We start from the raw sequence: 21,383 nt of genomic DNA, 5'->3' as shown, positions 1-21,383 counted from the left end.
GCTCGTCTCATCCCTTATTTCCATAAATAAAAGGTACAGTTAACTTTTTTGGAAGAGGAGGACAAACATAGTGAAATTACAGGGCGAATGAGACATAACATCTTATGACTCAAGGTGACGAGCGCAATTGTAGTAGTAGAAGCCGCTCAGAATTTTTTTAGTTTTTCAAGAATCCTGAGCGGCACAGCTTTGTAATGGGCAGGGCGTATCAAATACCTTTCTGTCATAAAAAAAAACCTACATACGTGTCATCTGTTAATACAGTATAGAATAATTAGAAAATTGAAAACACGTTGAGCCACCGACGCTTTTTCAACTTTTATAATAAGTACTTCATAGATTACACTTAATTGCATAAAATTCTCGGAGTTGCAAAATTATTTTCCCGAGCTCGATTTTAACTTTAAAATATGAAAAGCAATCTTTATAAAATTGAATTACAAATAGTCGTTTGATGTGCGAGCAATGCTTTCGAAAGGTTTTTAATAAAGTGCGTTACAGGGGACAATAGATTTTAAAATGGAAATATAATATAAAGCAAACTGTATGCTAGAGGATGGGTACAGGAATGTATTTCAAACAAGTGCTGAAAATTTAATTAAAACGGCTCTATTGTGGGATGTGAATATATCCAGAATACAGAAAAAAATGGCCGCATAAATATTATATGTCAAAAACGTTTGTTTTATTTTTAAAACCATTTGATTTTTAATATCACAACTGATTTGTACCTGTAGTTTAGTTAATTGAGGAACTGCTACGATAAGAACGAAGATGATGACAACATCACTTCAAGTGCTACCACCAGCAGGAGGCCTTAACTAAAACTCGGCTATCTATCCGTCCTTGAGTCTGTCAATTGCCTGAAGCACGTTAATTACGTAAGTACGTGACGCACGTATAATTCTGAAAATAACAAAACTAACCTTTACAAAAGTGATTAAACGGAGATATCTTAAATCATTTATACGTCTAGATAGACTATCACAGTTGTGAAAACGACGAAAATTGAGTTTAGAACCAACCTCTATTTGAGCAATGTGAGGGCAGTAACACAAAGTATCATAAAAATCGCGAGTGTAAGACGTAGCTTGTCACGCAAACTAATATTCGTGGCTTGTTTTTAACGGTTGTCAAACAGCAAGAGAATCTATCTAGATGTAAAAATGATCTCAGTGTGACATATTTTGTAAAATAGTATGGAACCCATCGTATGTCAGCCGGACTCGTACTTCGCATTCTTCCATTATTCATCATGGACAGGTGGATGCTACTGTAGAGGGGAGATAATGTCCAAATGGAGATATTTCAATACATTTGTTAAGCATGGCATACTTTCAGTGGCTATATTTATGATTCAACAATTAAATCATTTGCTTATACATCTTCTTTTACGAGTTCAATCATTACTTTTACAGTTAAGTTTTAAATTATGAATTTATTTAAAAAAAATTGTAGCAAGGAGTATTCATAAATTACAGAATAATTACGGATAAATTTTTATGAGGGAAAATTAAGGAGAGATATTTAATTACCAATTTTAATTTACACAAATTAAATTTAAATACAAAATTTATGAACGATGTGGGACCCGCATCCACGAGCTCTTGGGTTCTGTCCGAGCGCTCTTCCACAGAGCCAACCGTTCGAGTGATGTAAAGTTCATAAAGTTTTTGTTCAACTCTCCGGTTGTGGCTTCATCTATAGGATTATCAACAGTAAAGTAGATCCTGTAGATTAAGCCAAGACCTGAGAGTTAAACAAAACATACCAAGAAAACTCAGTTGGTGTGAGTGCTCGGACGGAACTCGAGAGGCGCGGTTTTGAGCCTCGCATCGTTCATAAATTTTATTTTGTTAATCCCAGAAGTAAGGGTTATCATTTTAAAAAATTACAAATTGTTTATTTTTAATTTCATTATTACCACATCAACATTTGACAATAATCGAATAGACTGCATAGGTGAACGATCCCGTTGCCTTTTAAAAAAATCCATTTGCAAAAATGCCCCATTTATGACAGTATGCTGAAATAAACACAAGTGTTTAAAATTCTTTGATTTGTTTGTTGCTGTTCCACAACTCTAAAATTTAATACCATAATTCAAAAACGTCGTATGTTACTAGGGCGTGTTGATTAGAACTATGCTTATTTACTAACCTTACACGCCTACTTTCTACCCTTCTATCACAATGTTATTTTACATAATTGTTATACTCACAAGGTAATGCTCTCTAGTCAGCTGTGGTTTCGAGTCTCCAATCCCCCTTCGCCACTACTGTTAACTGTACCAAACATCCGATACTTCATCTAGCAGAACACATTCGTTTGGCATTGTTAGTTTCAAATTAAATCCATCTGTACCTTTGAATACGAAATGTCCCCGTTGCTGCTCTGTTCAAATCTAATTCCACCTTTGCAATATCAAGTAGAAATTGTTGTTTGCAAACTCAACTTGAAACTTTCCTAGAAAGCTTTTAGAAGCGTCTCTGTCTCTTGCGTATTGGATACTACCGAGTGCCAATCTTGCGTATTGGATATATCCTTAATCTTTGAAATCGCTCTGAAAAAAATTTAAGACGAAGATAAAGACTACGTGTTATTAAAATAAAACTAGGAAACTTTAAATTGTAACATTTTGTTTTGGATACAGCCATATATCGCTAACACTATAAATATATTCAAACATTAGAGAGCCCATTGTAATGTAATTAATATGGTAATTAATAATAAATATGATGTCCAATTGCTTAAATCTTATATCTCAACTCGCAGCCACATACTACACAGCCACACAAAATTGGCAAATATCATGCAAGAACTCTTTACTATCGGTGTCCCACAGGGGTCAATCTGGGGTCCTCTCTTATTCCTAGTCTGTATTAATAATATTCACGATTTGAACCAAAAAGTGATATAACACATAATGCCGATTATACTTGCTTTTTCTGCTTTGGTCAAGCTGACGCTCAAAATGACCTATATGCACTGAACATGTGTGACTGTGAAAAATATCAAGGAATAATGCTCGGACCCATAATGGAAGCCGCATATTGAGAGAATTATGAAAAAACTATAGCCTCTCACAGGTGTTGTTAAAAGCATTACCAAATGTTTACCGCAAATATTGCGATACTATATCTATTACTCCCTTCCTCCCAAACTGTTAAAGACCCTTTTACATCTTAACTTCTTAACAAAAACCGAAGAGGTCTTCAAAACGACAAAAGATTTGTGTGTTTTCCAAACATAATTGTATTTAACTCTATTACTAATACTAAAAAACAAACTAAAACCGTCATAATGTTTGCTGTGCTTTATAACAATCTTCCTTAAGAAATCAAAAAGTCAAAATCAATATACTAAAAATATTTAAACATTACATTCTCAACACAAAATCAGTTACATTCTAATCTATAATAATATAAAATTTTAAATATATACATAAATAAATAAAACTGTTACAGAGTTGATTAATAACAACAAAAATGTGTTTCCATTTCTTTTCTTTCAAATTTATTAGAGTGTACCAGCACGTGACATTTTAAATTTAGTACAATATAATTTTTGTTTTATGGAATAGGAGGACAAACGAGAGTACGGGTCACCTGGTGTTAAGTGATCACCGCCGCCCTCCTTTGGTGTTGCAATCTCTTGCAACACCAGAGGAATCATAGGAGCGGTACGTGTACGTGTTTTTTTTGAAGGTACCCATGTCGTATCGACCCGGAAACACCGCACAAGGAAGTTCATTCCATAGCTTTGTAGTACGAGGAAGAAAGCTCCTTGAAAACCGTATAATGGAGGCCCGCCACACATCCAGATGGTGGGGATGACATCCTAACTTGTGGCGTGTTGTGCGAAGTTGGAATTCGGCGGCAGGAATTAGGTTAAACAGCTCTTATATATATTATATACATAATATTAATAAATTAGTAGTATTTAGTTGCTATACTCGATCGAATAACGAAAATAAAGCGTAGTTAACAATATATTAAATCTCTTTGTTCAATGTACTTTTACCCTAGATTGCGTTAAGTTCGTAATTAAAATTGTTCTTTTAAATTGCCCAAATATGACGGACTCCCGAGAGAAAAAAAAATCAAACAAAAGTCTGTACAAAATATCATGATTTATAATAATATCATGATTATCAATTGAGCGGTTTTGGCCCTGAAGTTATAAAGAACAAACTCACATCAGCAGTAATAATATTAATACTAATAGGATGAAGATGACGAGATATTAAAATGAAACATTACAAAGCATCTTGGCTTGTAGTAGGTGATACGTATGGATATATTCTTGGTGGTAATACTTATAATATATTATCAACACATTCAAGGCTTATAGAACAATATTATAATGAGCATCACTTTAAACTTGCAGTCCATTGTTCGATTGATTGCTCGTACATTTGCCCCTCAACTGTCAGGCATTTTTTATGGAGTACAGAAAGGAGCTGGTCACCAGATGGTCAGGGATAACTAACGCAGATGCTCTTAAACACCCGAGGGACATGAATGATAGTATTGTTTAGGTTTATCCACAACAGACATATTTTATATGCCTAAGATTTTTTACAGTAAAGTTAATCAGATTTGTTATTTTATAAACGATACCACATTTCGGGAATGGGGTATCCGGCCCCAGTTTATTTCATGTGAATTAGACTAGACTCTATGGTAATATTTTATGTAATGAGTTATGTAACAGTTAAATAGTAAGGATGTTATTATTCGCAATGTGTTACCGACTCCGCTACCGCTCCGAATATGCTTTTAATGATCAGGGATTTGTTTGTGAATTGATTGGAATGAAACAAATACTCAATGTTGTTACGAACTTCCTATAATTCATCAATAAAAGCTACTCATAACTAAAACGTGTATAAAGTGGTAATACATGTTATTAAGGTCGTGGTCAATATATTATATTATTCATCATAATATATAGCCTCTGATCAGTCATATGTATTACCAAACACCAATTTTTGTCTGGATCATGCTCAAAATTTCAAAAAAAAAAAACAATTTGTTTACCATGTAATTACAGACACTCTACAGATTTATGTTAAGTTTTATATAGTAATCAATATTTTTTTCCAATACTAGGTGTTAGTAATATCACAGAATAGGAATAGAACTGAAGGATTAAATTATATTATTCAAATGATTTCTGGTGGTATGAATGTTTAATTATATACTATAGGGATGACAAACCGTCGATTGCAAAAGATGAGTATGAATCCATTTTTTGTTGAAATAAATTGTCTGTTCACATCAATATAAAGTTAAACTGTTGGTCAGTGAATCGACAAAAGAAGCCTACAAAATAGTATAGTGCACCCAGCACGAGGCGTACAGCGGGCTACGGCCCCGGCCAGGTAGCTCAATAAGTCGGTATTATAAATTGGAGTGTATCCCTCAACTTGCAGCTGTCCCGACCAACAATGTGTTGTCCAAAAGTATCAAATTGTAGAACATACTGAGCGCGGTTCGCCGCACGCTTGGAGCGATCAAGCCTCTTATTGCTTTTATAATCGACAGCTGCACTAGCAATATTCAAAACCATTCCGAGGTTTTACTTAATGTTCATTTAATTGAGAAACATTTGAATGTTATAAACAGCATTTTTGCTTTAACCATATCTGGGTCATACTAAAATTCAAAGTCAAATAATTTTATACTAAATAAGATTTTAAATTAATTAATGTCCAACGCTAGCACACATTTAATAAAGTATGCTTCAGATCTACGAAGAATTGGCACAAAAACTCAGCGGACTGCTTACTTTTTTTGTTACAATAATTTTTTTTATTTAAATAGCCTGACGGCAGTCCCTCCATTGTTAATCAGTGGTATCATTAGGAAAGTCAGTCTGAAGGGCACCGCAGCTAGCGAAATTACTGGGCAAATGTTACTTAACATCTTGTCTCAAGATGACGAGCGCAATTGTAGTGCCGCTCAGAATTTCTGAATTTTTCAAGAGTCCTGAGCGACACTGCATTGTAATAAGCAAGGCGTATCAATTACTATCAGCTGAACGTCCTGCTCGCCTCGTCCCTAATTATCATAAAAAAGTTATTCATGTTATAGTTACATTTACCACACAAAACTCTCTTAACAATTCTCTTGAATTTGATAACACATTTTTTTGAGATTATGTTGTAGAAGAATTTACATGGCTCAACAAAAGACTTACTAACTCAATTTAATCGAGTTATCGTAATCACAGTTTCTAGAAAATTCGCTTATGTGTCTATGTACATCGATTATATTATCAAGAATATTTTGAGTGACAAAAGTTACTATGAGTACAAAGTCTACCAGTGGGAGGCTCCTTTGCACAGGATGCTGGCTAGATTATGAGTACCACAACGTCACCTATTTCTGCCGTGTTGCAGTAATGTGTAAGAATTACTGTGTTTTGGTCTGAAGGGCGCCGTGGCTAGTGAAATTACCGGGAAAATGAGACTTGACATCTTATGTCTCAAGGTGAGGAGCGCAGTTGTAAAAAAGTTTCTCCTAATAATTCATTGACGACTTGTAAAACTTCTGTTGTAATTGACTCGTAAACTATATATATGTTGATATTATGATATAAAAAAATCTTTGTAATAGGTTGGTTGAGGGCAGCGCAGGACCGCACGACCGGTTGTCATGGCGATCTTTGGGGGTGGCCTTTCTCCAGAAGTGGACGGCTTCCGGCTGAAATGATGATCTTGATCATGTCCATGGGCAGTAGTAGCAATAATTTATAACATCGGGTATATTAAGTTGCTTTCTCTAACTTAAGCAATGGATTCATAAGGAATTTTCACTTATACGCAAGAGTCAATGTATATAAAAATTTACATTGACTCTTGCGTGATATAATTGAAAGAAAACATAAGTCTGACTTCAAATTAAGTCGTCTCTAGTCAAAGTATTTTTAAGCATGATAAAGTGTAAGAGTCCTACTCTTATAAAGAACTTAAAACAGTATTTATGTTACAGTGGCTTATCTTACTTTAGAGGGGCCCTGAATCAAAATTAGTTTTGGGGCCCAAATGAGAGTTCAATAAGTCTTTTCACAATAGAAAATAAAACATTCACATTGAAATAATATAGTTATATATTTTATATTATATATTGTACGTTATTACTAACAATTAAAGCTTCTTTGAGTTAAATTGCCAAAATTTTGTATACTTAAATTATCCTTAGTTCTAAATAAATAATGTCTTAAATCTAAAAAATATTAAACATCACAATTTTCTCCAATAAACAAAATCAAAACTTGGTGTATGACAATACTGATCATGTATTTCTCATACAGATACTGATAATGAGCAGTCATGTATGATATATATGATATTTAAAAAGTAAGATATTAAAAAGTACAGCGGCCTGTAACACCCGTGGGTATTTCTAGTATCGTTGGTACGGTTGACACGGTGGTAGATACGCCCCTGTGCATGAAGCTGCTTATAAAAGAAATGAAATACAAGTAATACCAGGAACAACTATGAATTTGTTATGAATACTAACTACAGAATAAGTCGACTTAGTAAGTCTTTCAAAGGATGAATGAAGTAAATATTTCTCTTACACGACCACAGAAAATGTATAGAATACAATGTTCTGCGAGATTTAATTAAGTATTCTTAAAGTACATATATTTAGTAATACTTTCATGCTTTGAAATACTTTATAAACGATACCATGAGGTTCTATAAATAGTTGTCAGCCATTTCATAGTATTGATTTATTCGTTATAGCGTAGGAACATTAAAAAAAAAGCTATCTGAATTTTGTTGTGCTCATTCTTCTCAAGTCTGAGGCATAGTTTTAGTAAGATGCAATTTTGAATTTGAATTTGATACGACATGACTTAGCAATTTATTTATTAAAAGAGACAGAAATTTAAGATCATTTGGTCTCAGGGAAGATGACTCTGTGCCTTTACAGAACGTTACACCAGGCCTTGTATCCTAATTTTTATTTACTAATTTTTATCCTATCCTATCCTAAAAAGGTGACACAATAAGTTGAACTCTTGACCTCACCACGAAGCCCCAGGTTCGCCAATGTTTCTAATTTTCTAATCAGCAATGAGGAATGAAAAAAACCAGTGGTGGTGATATAACGGAGTGCGGTAATCACGAACCATCAAGTGTGACCCGTATGCCCGTCTGTCACTACTCTACCATATAAAAATAGGAATATAATTCTGGTACAAAATCAATAGTATACAAACTCAAAGCTATGTTAAATCTGTCTTGAGTGGGTTACACGTTATCATCCCCTTATGGTTATGGTTTGTAAAGTGGCTTTGATCCAGTTCATTTCAGCCCTGTTACACTGCGACCAATGTGATCTATTGTGATAGCCACTGTTAAGCTATAGCTCACTGCAAACATTGATTCTTTTCATGAATCTTATTATGTCTTTTGCAGTGAGCTGACGTATCTCAAATGGTTGAAGGATTGGACTTCCCAAAGAGATGCTACGTTTACGCATTAAAGGACCACATTCAGAGAGAATGTGTAGCGGGGTTTCATCTGCACTATTACAGAATCTACACGCTCTGCAATCTCTGAGACCTAAGATTGAGAGGTGTTTATTTAATCTGCAGTGCCCCGTTAATGTCCTGGTTAATATGCGTAAGTTTTCTCTACTTAGCCCTAGTGCCTCATTTGCAGCCTTTTTGTTGAAGGCTTGGATTAGGGTTTTGGAATGGGTTAAGCCCGGAGTGTTGCTCCAGAGTTTAATGCACTCTTGTGAACATGATGTATCAAGGGTTGATTTAACAAGACTCCTTGGGACACCACAGAAGGGTTCAGGGCCAAATTGAGTGCTTTTAGCGCCAATTCTTGCAAGTTCGTCGGCGTATTCATTGCCTTCGATTCCTGCATGTCCTGGAACCCATCGAAGTGTAACTCTGTTCATTCCCCCCAGAGTATTCAGTATAGTCCGGCAGTTGTCTACAAGCTTTGAGACTGATCTGTTGGAATCTATGGCGGACAGAGCCGCCTGACTATCTGTGTGGATATAAATACACTTGCCGACGTAGCCTTTATTTAGGATGGTGTCCGCACATTCTATTATGGCGTATACCTCCGACTGGAAAACGGAGGCAAGATTTCCCAAGTTGACAGATTTGCCAAATTTGGGGCACTCTCCGAAGATTCCACAGCCAACGTCAGAACCCGACTTGGATCCATCGGTATACCATTTAAGGCTCCCTTTTTTCCAAGTAATTCGATTGTTTAACCAGTCCTCTCTTGTGGGGAATTCAATACTAAAGTTGCTGATGAAGTCAAATTTCGGCAGCATGGCGTCACTCACCATGTCTAATACAGGACTTCTCAGTTAGGATTGCTCAAATAGCCGCAGCGAGTTTGAGAGCCAGTTAGTCCGCATATGGGTCATTACTCTATGCATGCTGGCCCTCCCCTCCTTTTGTAGATATAGGTTTAGGGGCGGCAGGTTCAGAAGTGCATTTAGGGCTGCTCCCGGCGTGGACGTCATGGCTCCTGTTGTTATCGCGCATGCAGTTCTTTGAAGGCTTCCTAATTTGGCAATATCAGTCTTTTGGGCAATTTTTCTTCACCAGACCACAGAGCCATATGATATAAGTGGTCTTACAATGGCTGTGTACAGCCAAAGGGCCATGTTGGGCTTTAGACCCCATTTTTGGCCGACAAGACGACTACAACTACTTAAGGCAAATTTTGCCTTTTGCACAATACCGTCCACTTGCCTATTCCAGGTAAGTTTCTGGTCTAAAGTAAGTCCCAGATAATTTACCTTGTCGGAAAACGGTATAGATCTATTATTCAGTCGCGGAGATATGAGGCCTTCCAACTTCCGCTTCCTTGTGAAAGGAACCAGGACAGTTTTGTCAGCATTAACAGTTCATTTTCTTGGCACCATTTGGATATTATGTTAAGCGCTTTTTGTATAAGTTACGAGATGGTACTTTGGCTGTCGCCTCGAATCATTATAACTAGGTCATCAGCATAACCTTAAGTGTCAATTCGAAGTTCATCCATCTTAAAGAGAAGCCCATCAATGACAAGGGTCCATAGTGGAGGCGAAATGACGCCTCCTTGTGGACATCCTTTTGTGGTCATTACATCAAGAGAGACACCATGTAGCCTAAATCTAACAATCCTACTTGAGAGCATCGACTCAACCCATTTGACCATGGTAGAGTCGGCCATTTTATCGGCTAAAGCCTTAACTAAGACCTTTATGGGTGTTTTATCAAAAGCTCCTTCAATGTCTAGGAAGCCGCAAAGCGCAATTTGTTTGTCCTCAAGTGCCCTTTCTACCCTGTCTACGACTTGTAATAGGGCGGTTTCAGTAGATCTACCTCTACAATAGGCATGTTGAGTACGGTGGATGGGGTTATTAGGTAAAACCTTATCTCTGATGTACCTGTCTATCACCTTCTCCATACCTTTCAATAAGGATGAGGTAAGGCTGATTGGTCTGAAGGATTTTGGAATTGAATAGTCCTTTCTGCCAGCCTTTGGAATAAACAGTACCTTGACCTTAGTCCACTGTTCTGGGATGTGTCCACATGCAAAACTCGCTCTGTAGATCCTGAGTAAATGTGGAAGGAGAATGTCAATTCCTTTCTGCAGGAAGATAGGAAGGATGCCATCCTCCCCACTTGCTTTATAGGGTTGGAACGATTTAATTGCCCATTTCACCTGTCCGGTCTTATTACTTTGGCGGACATACACCAGTCCTCCCTACGAGTTTTATATGGTGTACTCGCCTTAAGTTCTTCAACCTCAAGATTGAGCGCTCCAGGGAAATGGGTTGAGACTAGAAGTTCCAAGGTTTCCTTCTCATCGGATGTGAAGGTCCCATCTGGTCTTTTCAGAAGTCCCAGTTGGTTCGGGCGTGTTTTTGAGAGCATTTTATGAAGTCTTGCACCTTGAGTCGTACTCATGACGTCCTCACATAGCTTCCTCCATGATGCTCTGCGGGCCCTCCTTATTTCTTTATTGTATTCCGTCAAGGCTTTTGTGTAAACTGACCAGTTTTTGGTGTTTTTAGCCTTGTTGAATAATATTCGGGTTTTCTTTCTAAGGTTTTCAAGCTTAGAGTTCCACCACGGTACTTCTCGATTCGAGGTCTTAGTTTCTAGTGGACAGCTCGTTTCATAGGCATCTATAATACCTTGCGTCAGAGCCGACACGGCTAGATCAAGGCTCTCTATGGACTTGATACTCTTCGGAATTGATTCTAGGTTCCGCCTTAGGTTTACCTGGTAGGTGTCCCAGGTAGTCCGTCTCGGATTCCTAAAGGTTATGGTTCGACAGTCAAGAGTGGCTGCTAAAGAAAAAGTTATGTGTTTGTGGTCGGACATGGAGTTTTCATTACTTACCTTCCAGTTTAGGATATGTCTGGCAAGATTTTCCGTAGCGAAGATTATGTCCAAAACTTCCTGCCTTGCTCTGGTTACAAAGGTAGGAGTACAACCTATGTTAAGAAGTTGAAGATGGTTAGAGTTAAGGAAATCATTTAGAATCTCACCTCTATTATTGATGTTAGTGCTCCCCCATGCGTAGTGGTGAGCGTTGGCATCGCACCCAACCGGTAGTTCGGCCTTCCGCGCATATTCCACCACAGGCCTGATGATGTTGGTAGGGTCACTGTGTTCTCCGGGCAGATAGGCCGAGCAAATGATTACTCTAGACCCAGTCCACCCTTTGAAATTTACATAAGCCGCCACTGAGTCGTCGGAGCATAACTCTGTTACAGGCAAGAACTCAACATTTTTGTTAAAGATTATGCAGGCTCGAGGCCGCACACCACAGGCGTAAATTAAGGTCTTACAGCAGCAGCTTTGCAGTATTTAGTCCTAGGATGGAAGTGCCAGCAACCCAATGTTCTTGAATGATGGCAAGGTCTGCTGTTCCTTCTCCAAGACAGCGCTCCATTACTGCAGTGGCAGCTACAGCATGGTGGAGGCTAGCTTGAAGAATCCTCGCCGGTTGACCCTTGGGTGCCATTTTTAGGGCTTTTTGTCTTTTGCAGGTCTAATCGTCCTTTTGGGCGGTTTTTCACCGCCAGGACGTCCGGCCTGCGATTTGCCCTTAGTTGGACCTTTATTTATAGGTCCAGCTCTGACAGAGGAAACCGAGGCTCCAATTCCAGATGTATTTGGAGCCTCTGTCAGTGCTGGAATAGATATAGTTGTGGTACCAACTCTGGAGGTGCCCGGAGCGTTCTGTACCCCTACCTGGGCCAGAGCCGACCCTTGTGGGACTGTTGGGTCCGTAGAGGTTGCAAGAGTGTTGGTAGTTCCACTCTTAAATTTGAAGCTGACCCTCTTGAATCCAATGATCGCTTTGGACTCCACAGCTTTCAGGGCTTCAGCAGACGGGTCGTCAACGTTGAAGGTCGTTACTCGACCTCCTGTCTCAACCCTGTCATATAGCACCTTCCAGAGCTCTGTGTTGAGTCCTTCGTTCTGTACCCGCAGTAGGGAGAGCGCTTCATCTACGCAAGATGCTTCGCTCTCCGGAATAAAAGTTGTGACCGTTTGAGGTTTTGGCAGTTCTTTCTCGTCCATAATGGAGAGCTGCGCCTCGGGCCACGGTTTTAAATTGGGAACTTCTCCCACTAGCCAGTCTTGACTTTTTGATTAGCGCACGTGATCAAAATCCAGCCTGGCCTGTGTGAGAAGCCCAGAAACTTAGGTCCCGTGCCCTTTGTGGTCATTTTAGAAATGATCCCCTTACATACATACATATAGGATACATGTGAAGCTACCAAAGAGGCTGAAATTACCAATTGCTTAAATTTGATAAAAAAAAATAATTGGAAATATCACAATAAAAATACTTAAAGAAAATTACCGACAAAAGCGGCTAAACGGCTTACCGCGCTGTCTTGGAATCTATAATTAGCTCTAAATCTATCTTAATATTGGACAATTTGACAATCAAAAATAATACTTATAGCGCAAAAAAAACAAATTGAGGGCTGTAGCCGAAAAGAGGAACCCATATTTAAAAATATATATTTATTTATTGTTGAATTGTATATACTTGAATGCTATGAGATTGTTTGAAAAAAAAATATGAAAACTCTTCCATCCCGACCTCACAAAACTATAATCATATTACTGTAGAATTACATTGTTTCACAGAAACTCTTTTTGAATGTGAATTAAATCTATAATCTCATCCCATACAACAAAGGAGAAGTGATCCCATACGTCAAATAGTGATTTCTCAGCAAAATTAAAAATATACCGCGATAAAAACTGATTAAATTCATTATATAAATATTTTTAAATAATGTATTGGCTTTTTTTTATAATATAAGAAATGTTTAATTTTTTAATTATATTGATATTTAAGTACATAACTTAATGCTTACTGTACATAAATATGGCATATGTATATTATATTTAATAATATACATATATGTGATATCAATTTAACATTTTTAATGTTTATGCAGCTAAGCACTTTGACTTTGGCTAATTTATAACGTATAAACAATAAATAATAGTTAAAAAAAACCGAAGTAAAAAAGAGAATTTTATTTTATACTATTTTTTACTTTTAGTTTTATTAAACTATTATTTGCATTGTTGAATTCAATATTCTCTTTGGTGATGGAAAATTTTCCAATATTAGATAAATCGGTTAAAGATAATGGTTGAAGTTTAAAATTAACGTCATTTCCTGCCTTATAGAAGATAAATAAAATTATAATATAAAAATAAATAATTAAAATCTTATTTTGCAAATTGAGAATCGGAATATTTTTATCAAATTAACTTATTGTCATGGTTCCTCGATAAATCTACGAAGTTTGAACGAAATCTGGCCGTTTAAAGTGGTCGAGGTGGCCGTTAAAGTTGCGTCCAAATAAGGCGGTCACAAACAAACATACATACAGGTGAAGCTAATAAAAAGCGTGTAATAAAATAACTATCTATGCGACTTGCGAGTCAGTAACGATGGATTCGCCATAAGATGCATCTTGATTTTGCAATAACAAATTCTCTTCCTGTCGAGTCAACTAAATCATTCTAAGAACAACAAATAACAACAGGCACTGGTCGCTGTTTTCTTTAGCAGAATGTTGTGTAATATCTTACCACCTGCGACATTCACAGACTCAATGAATCAGCTACACCCGCCCACGGTTCACTGTGGCTTATATTTATAACATAGTTTGTAGGTAGCTAGTCTCCAATAGCCATTTTATATTGTTGAAACTTAAAGCAATATTCATTTCATTTATTTTCTTTTAAATATTTTTCGACGATAATATTATTCACTAATATAATTCACAAAAATACAATCAGACCAGCGCTGAAGCCTTTGTATATGAAAAAAAGTGAAAAAAAAAAAGAGTTGGATGAAAACCATCGGAAAAGAAAAGTATAACAAAAAATGATAGGAATTTCCGGTGAAACTAGAAGGCCTATGGAAAAAAGTTAAATAACTAAAAAAGTTAAATAATAATATATTTTTTGTAAAGGATAAAAAAAAATGTTGGTTATTTGTATAATAATAATAATAAAGCCTTTATTAATGATTTTCCATTTGATTTTCTACATTTTAGTGTTAGTATGTTAGTACGGCTCGTCGACAAACATGATTATTTTATTAACTTTTATGTTAGTAGGTTATAATGCATGCACATTATAACCTACTAACATAAAAGTTATGCTATGTTGTTGTATGTTATATGTTATATTATGCTATGTTAGTTTTCTTCATAATTTGGGTCGCAGTTGGGTAAAGGCCTCCTCCATTCCTTTCTATTTTTTCCTTTTTCGAGCCAGTTAGTACTGTCACTCTCTCTATTTTATGCGGTCTGCCCACATTTCTCTTTCCTGCAGGTCCCTTCCACGTTGTGGTCTGAATGGTCCATCTGGCGTTTAGTTTAGTGCTTGACTTAAGGTATCAGTTAGTTTTGTTTTCTTCCTTATCTTCTGGCTGCGTATCTTATAAATTTTCCTTAATTTAAGCATGCTTCTTTCCATTCCGCGCTAACATGTCCTAATTGATTGTTGTACTTTCTTGGTAAACACCCATTATTTATTATAGGTTATTTGTGGTTATGTGAAAAGAGTGTAAAAACAAAACTTATAGATATTTTTATTACCTACAACTTTGCTATTTAACTTTTTTCCTTTGAACTTGTAGTTTCACTGGAAATTGAAATAAATCATTTTTTACCCTTATCCCCCCCCCCTCAGACCCAGATCGTAGCTGAATTCTGGGTTCATAATACAATGATTAATCAGTTTACGCACGCTACGTTAAACTTGTTCTTACTCACTTAATTTATGAGCTGTAAGTTCCTCATAATTTTGAGTTCTTAATACTTTGTAAGTAGATACTAAGTTGGTTTGAATAAAGGGCTTTATTATTAAGTTGTTGATATATAAGTTGTTCTTACTAATTTGGTATCTACTCAAGGCTACATGCGATTAAAGCAGCTGGCGCCTTTTGCACGCTACTTAGTTATGCTACTACTTACTATTTGCTGGTGGCCGTAAGTAAGGCCGAGGATCAATCAGGTCATTATTTGAATGCATTATGTATTGATTTCTACATAGGATGTCCCAACTTCCATCACATTTATTTTAAATTTCAATCTGGTTACTGCCGCTGCTTATATAAACGGTTCATTTTAATTTACAGATAAAACCTACCCATAAATTATATCCACATACCGATCAAATATACAACCTAATAACCAAATTCACTAATTATATACAAGAAATATGAAAATATTATTAAGCAAATTCAATCAAGTCCCGACATACCTAAAAGCCTGCTGCACAGCTTAGCAACTGATGAAATACCGTTTTTCTAGAGCAAATTGAAAATTTAATCTCGACGGATCAATAGTGTAGTGATGAATATCCAAACCAATAAGAATTCAATTTGTGCGATCACTAATTCAATTAATATAGAGGAGCTATGAGCTATGAACCGACAAACGACGTCATGTTGTCTTTTTAGTCTCGGAATGAAAAAATAGGTTACCATAGCAACAGGGAATCCAAGCGTAAGGAATGCTTTGTTAGTCTTGAGCTTGCTCCGTACCTATTAAGAATGTCCTTGCAGTTAACTTAATGTAGGATCAGACTCAGGCGGTATTACAATTTTTTTTATTAATAAGAAATTATTGTGTCAACCTATTCTCCTGTTTTTTTTTAAGGTTGCATCCAATCAGCCACTTAATTGGATTACTAACCGAAAACTCAGGTGGTGTAAGATAAGTTTGTGATAAGATTAGGATGGGAGAAGTTATTTAGTATCCAGGTTTTCACTCAGTAGTTTTTATAAAAAGGGTTCTCGATGACAGAATCGACGGCCCCGCAGGCAGCGATTACGAGCGTGACAGATAGGCCAGCCATCGCTTCTCTCTCCATAATGGGAACAGAAAGAGTATTTATAAATTTGAATGCTTAATATCATGTGACAAAAATTTTATAATTTTAACAAACTATGGTTGAATCTAGTTAAGTTAAGTTACCGACATAGCCCAAATGATTGGGAAACTGAAGTGGCAGTGGGCAGGGCAGATAATTCGACGTACAGATGGCCGTTGGGGCAGTAAAGTCCTCGAATGGCGATCACGTACCGGAAGACGCATTGTTCGTAGGCCCCCCACAAGATGGACCGACGATCTGGTCAAGATTGCCGGAATACATTGGATGAGGGCGGCGCAGGACTGATCCTCGTGGACATATTTGGGGGAGGCCTTTGTCCAGCAGTGGGCGTCATCCGGCTGATGATGATGATGGTCGAAGCTCGAACAGTGGGTGGACACTTGTAGTTGAATTATTATATTTTACAAAACAGTTGCGAGTAAAGACACATTTAATTTAGAGTCAATAATATCAATGCAATAAGTTATAACGTTATAGACACTTTCAGAGATACGTGATCATTTTAAATTTAAAAAGTAGATGCAACATTGGTGGGGTTAACTTATAATAAAATATCGATTGCTTTAACAAGTTGACGGAAAGTTTGTCGAGAATCTGAAGATGTGCTGATATAACAGATTTAATTTCTTTATTTATTCAAATAAAACAAATCTTCTAATTATATCAACAATAATATGATTACATTAATTTGAAACTGACATTACTGGGCTAGCAGTAAGTTGGATAGCTAGGCTGATCCGTTGACCGAAATAGCTGCTACTGCGTGGGCTTTCAGATTTTGTATTTCAAATAAATTAATGAAAAAGAAATCGTCATTGTAGCATGGATTGTTTTTTAAGTAAAAGAATGCCGGCTAGATTATGGTACCACAACGTCGCCTATATCTGCCGTGAAGCAGTAATGTTATCATCAGCTGAACGTCCTGCTCGTCTAATCCTTTATTTTCATAAAAAAGTGGCAAAGTGGCAACAGTTAACGTTTAATATAACAATCACGTAATATAATACAAACCCACTGCTATTTTGCTGCAAAAATAGGTGTTTGCTGCTGTTCCTAGAACGCCCACATACAGTAAGTACTAATACTTACATTACTGTACTCTAAGCCTCGAGTGACGGGGAATCCAGCCACCGTACACTAATGTAAGTGCCCTGCGCCTTCAAACTGGCCTCTTTAATACCTTCGCAGAGTGTGGACTTCTATCGTAACATTATTTCTGTAAAGTAAAAATAATTTTATAAGAATGCTCAAATATTTTTGGACACGTAAAATGATGAATTTAGAATGATATATTTATATGGGCGACAACCTGGAACAATCCATTTTATTTGGAAAATGTAGTTTGGCCAGACCAGACCAGTGGAAGCAAGAAAATTTAACAGAGTATTGGTACAAAAGATATCACTTTTGGGGCTCTGGTGTCATAAAGTGATGATAGCAATCCAACGTACTAGGAGTGCGAATAAATATCGAGAAACAAGGGCATGCTGTTTGAAGTATTTATAATAATAATATTGACACACTCTTACACAAATTATTTTGCCATAAACTAGGCATAGCTAGCATACGATATATTTAATACAATATACTTACTTAAACATACATAAATACAAATGAACATCCATGACTCGGAAACAAACATTCATATTCATTTAGGGCTGATGTAGCTTAAGAATAATCAAAAAATAAACATTTTGAATAAAGGACCATTTTATTCTTTGTCTATAAAAAACGAATATTACATAATTATGAATATTTTTTACATAACGGAAAATAAACATTATTTATTTAACCCGAAATTAACTCACTACAAAGTAAACATGATGACGGGCGACTGAAGTTGACTGGAGTCGACACTTCGGTAATTACTGGTTTAGCTTTCTTTGAATTCAGTTATAATTACAAGTGTTTTAATCTTGAATAAAGGAGGCGAATAATGTTTTTAAAATATTTGAGAGGATATTATGATCAGTTAAAGAAAATAATGGGAGGTTATTTTATTTTGCTACTCCTCTTTATTGAGTCGTTGTAAAAGTCTATACTTATTTAAAAAGTGTTTACAATTGTGCCAAAAAAGCAGTTGTTTTGGTGCTACAGACAACTAAATCTAGGTTAGGTGTGGTAGGTTCATAGAAATATTAGGTAAAACGGAGTAGAAGTTTTAGAAACGGAATTAGGTATTTAGAATTGGGAGAGTCACGCAGCCGCCTTTTGACGTCAGCACAATCGGGCCAGACTCGTCCGGGTTAATTACCACACTCGCACAGAATACCGGCGTGAAGTAGCGGCCTAGTGCCGCTATGTTTCGCATAGGTTAGTGTCGAGGACCGGAGGCCATCCCTTCCCCCCCCCCCCCCCACAAATTATGAGAGCGGTCCGTAAAAAGATATTACCCCAGGAGGGTACCGGCTCTACCAGAGCCGGAGAATCCCTCCCCGAGCACTCTCGCTCGGGCCGCCCTTCGTATTCTGGGGTGGGCACAGAACCGCGCAGGACCGAGGACAAACGAGGCAGTAACACCACGGCACCCCGCTCCACGCTCAACGTGGACTTTTGCAATATCAGGGGAATTCACTCCAATTTAATCGCCGTCCACCACCACCTTGAGACGGCGCAGCCGGCCTTGTGTTTCCTTACGGAGACGCAGATATCTCGACCTAGCGATACGTCATATTTAACGTACCCCGGGTACAAAATTGAGCACAACTTTTTGCCTCATGCCGGGGTATGTGTGTACGTTAGGGAGGATATCTGCTGTCGCCGGCTCGGCAATTTTGAGGGTAGGGACCTGTCTACTCTCTGGCTCCGCGTAGATTTAGAGGACCGCGTCCGTATCTATGCATGTATCCACAGGTCCCATAGTGGTAACGCAGAAACCGATCATCTCATGGGCTGCGTTCAAGCGGCAATTGACGTCGTGCTTGCACAGATCCCCTCCGCTGAAATCGTGGTCTTGGGTGATTTCAACGGGCACAATGCCGAATGGCTTGGATCACGTACCACAGACTACGCAGGGCGATCTGTGCATAATTTTGCATTGGCGTATGGTCTGTCCCAATTGGTTGAGTCGCCGACGCGGCTCCCGGATGTGGATAGCCACATGCCGTCCTTATTAGATCTTCTGCTGACTACACATCCCGATGGTTACCAGGTCTTTGTCGACGCCCCTCTCGGAACGTCCGACCATTGCCTGGTCAGGAGTGTAGTGCCTATCCGACGCCAACGTCGCAGACCACCAGCGACCCGCCGCGTTTGGCACTACAAGTCAGCAGATTGGGATAGGATGCGTTCCTTTTTTGCATCCTACCCTTGGGGCAAGGTTTGTTTCCCTTCGGATGATCCTAGTGCCTGCGCCATTGCAGTAGGCGATGTGATACTGCAGGGTATGGATATTTTTATACCAAGCTCTGTAGTACCGATCGGTGGCAGATCACAGCCCTGGTTCGATGCGTCAGTTAAAGCAGCATCTGACTGCAAAAAACAGGCGTATCGAACTTGGGTTGCGGCGCTGGGCACAAAGGATCCGAACTGTAAAGTTAAGTGTTAGTTAAGAGGAAATATAACCGTGCCTCCAGATTTTTTAAGCGGCAAATCGCCCGTGCGAAGTCTAAGCACGTCGTCAAAATCGGCGAGCAGCTTTCCAGTTACCCGACCGGAACACGCAAGTTCTGGTCGTTGTCGAAAACTGCTCTTGGTAACTTCAACCAGCCGTCCATGCCGCCGTTGCACATGAGGAATGACACCCTGGCCCATACGGCAAAAGAGAAAGCCGAGTTCCTGTGCGCTCTTTTCGCCTCCAACTCGACTCTTAACGACAACGGAAAAACACCGCCGACCATCCCGCGGTGTCAGAGCTCTATGCCTGAAGTACAGTTCAGACAGAAAACTGTTAGGCGAGCTCTGTTTTCGTTGGACGTCAGGAAGTCGAGCGGGCCGGATGGCATTTCTCCAATCGTGCTTAGAACGTGTGCCCCTGAGTGTACGCCGGTGCTAACGCGTTTATTCCGGCACTCTTATTCCAAAGGCGTAGTCCCTGACTCATGGAAGTCAGCCCTTGTCCATCCGATCCAAAAAAAGGAGACAGTTCGGATCCGGCGAACTACAGGCCTATTGCTATCACCTCCCTGCTCTCCAAAATCATGGAGAGCATAATTAGCCACCAGCTTTTAGTATACCTAGAGGGTCACCAGTTGATCAACGACCGACAGTACGGCTTTCGCCATGGACGGTCGGCAGGTGATCTTATGGTATACCTAAAACATAGATGGGCGGCGGCTATTGAAAGCAAGGGGGAAGGCCTGGCAGTTAGCCTGGATATAGCGAAGGCCTTTTGATCGTGTATAGCACAAGGCGCTCCTCTCAAAGCTTCCATCATTTGGGCTTCCCGAGAGCTTGTGCAAGTGGACCTCCAGCTTCCTCACTGGGCGTAGCATACAGGTCGTTGTCGACGGATATTGCTCGAACCCGAAGCCCGTGAATGCTGGAGTGCCCCAAGGCTGTGTGCTATCTCCTACGCTGTTTCTTCTGCATATCAATGATATGTTGGACACCTCCAACATGCATTGCTATGCAGATGACCGCACATCGACGATTTCTCTCTAGGGAAATCGTCGACCAGTGCCGGGAGAAACTTGTGTCTTCTATCGAGTCCTCTCTCGAGAAGGTCGCGGAATGGGGTAAATTGAACCTTGTCCAATTTAACCCCCAGAAGACTCAAGTTTGCGCGTTTACCACTAAAAAAACCCCATTTGTCGTATCACCGCTCTTCGAGAACACTTCTCTTAAAGCCGCGCCTAGTATCGGAATACTGGGTCTCGAAATCTCGAGCGATTGCCAATTCCGTGGCCATCTGGAGGGCAAAGCCAAATTGGCTTCGAAGAAGCTGGGCGTCAACAATAGAGCACGGCAATACTTCAAGCCGGCCCACATTCTAGCGCTCTACAAAG

At 38.5% G+C, this 21,383-nt stretch overlaps 1 long non-coding RNA gene across 1 annotated transcript; it reads right to left on the bottom strand.

Moving 5' to 3' along the window:
• Positions 1 to 769: 769 nt before the first annotated feature.
• Positions 770 to 15,942, bottom strand: LOC126978541 (uncharacterized). The gene is made up of 3 exons (XR_007732635.1): positions 15,805 to 15,942; positions 2,222 to 2,563; positions 770 to 906 (listed from the first exon to the last, which is right to left on the bottom strand). It is a non-coding gene; the product is annotated as an uncharacterized LOC126978541 (long non-coding RNA).
• Positions 15,943 to 21,383: the final 5,441 nt, after the last annotated feature.

The sequence above is a fragment of the Leptidea sinapis genome, chromosome Z (assembly GCF_905404315.1).
Source record: "Leptidea sinapis chromosome Z, ilLepSina1.1, whole genome shotgun sequence".
Classification (NCBI taxonomy): Eukaryota; Metazoa; Arthropoda; class Insecta; order Lepidoptera; family Pieridae; genus Leptidea; species Leptidea sinapis.
This window is presented reverse-complemented; position numbering and strand designations above follow the sequence as displayed.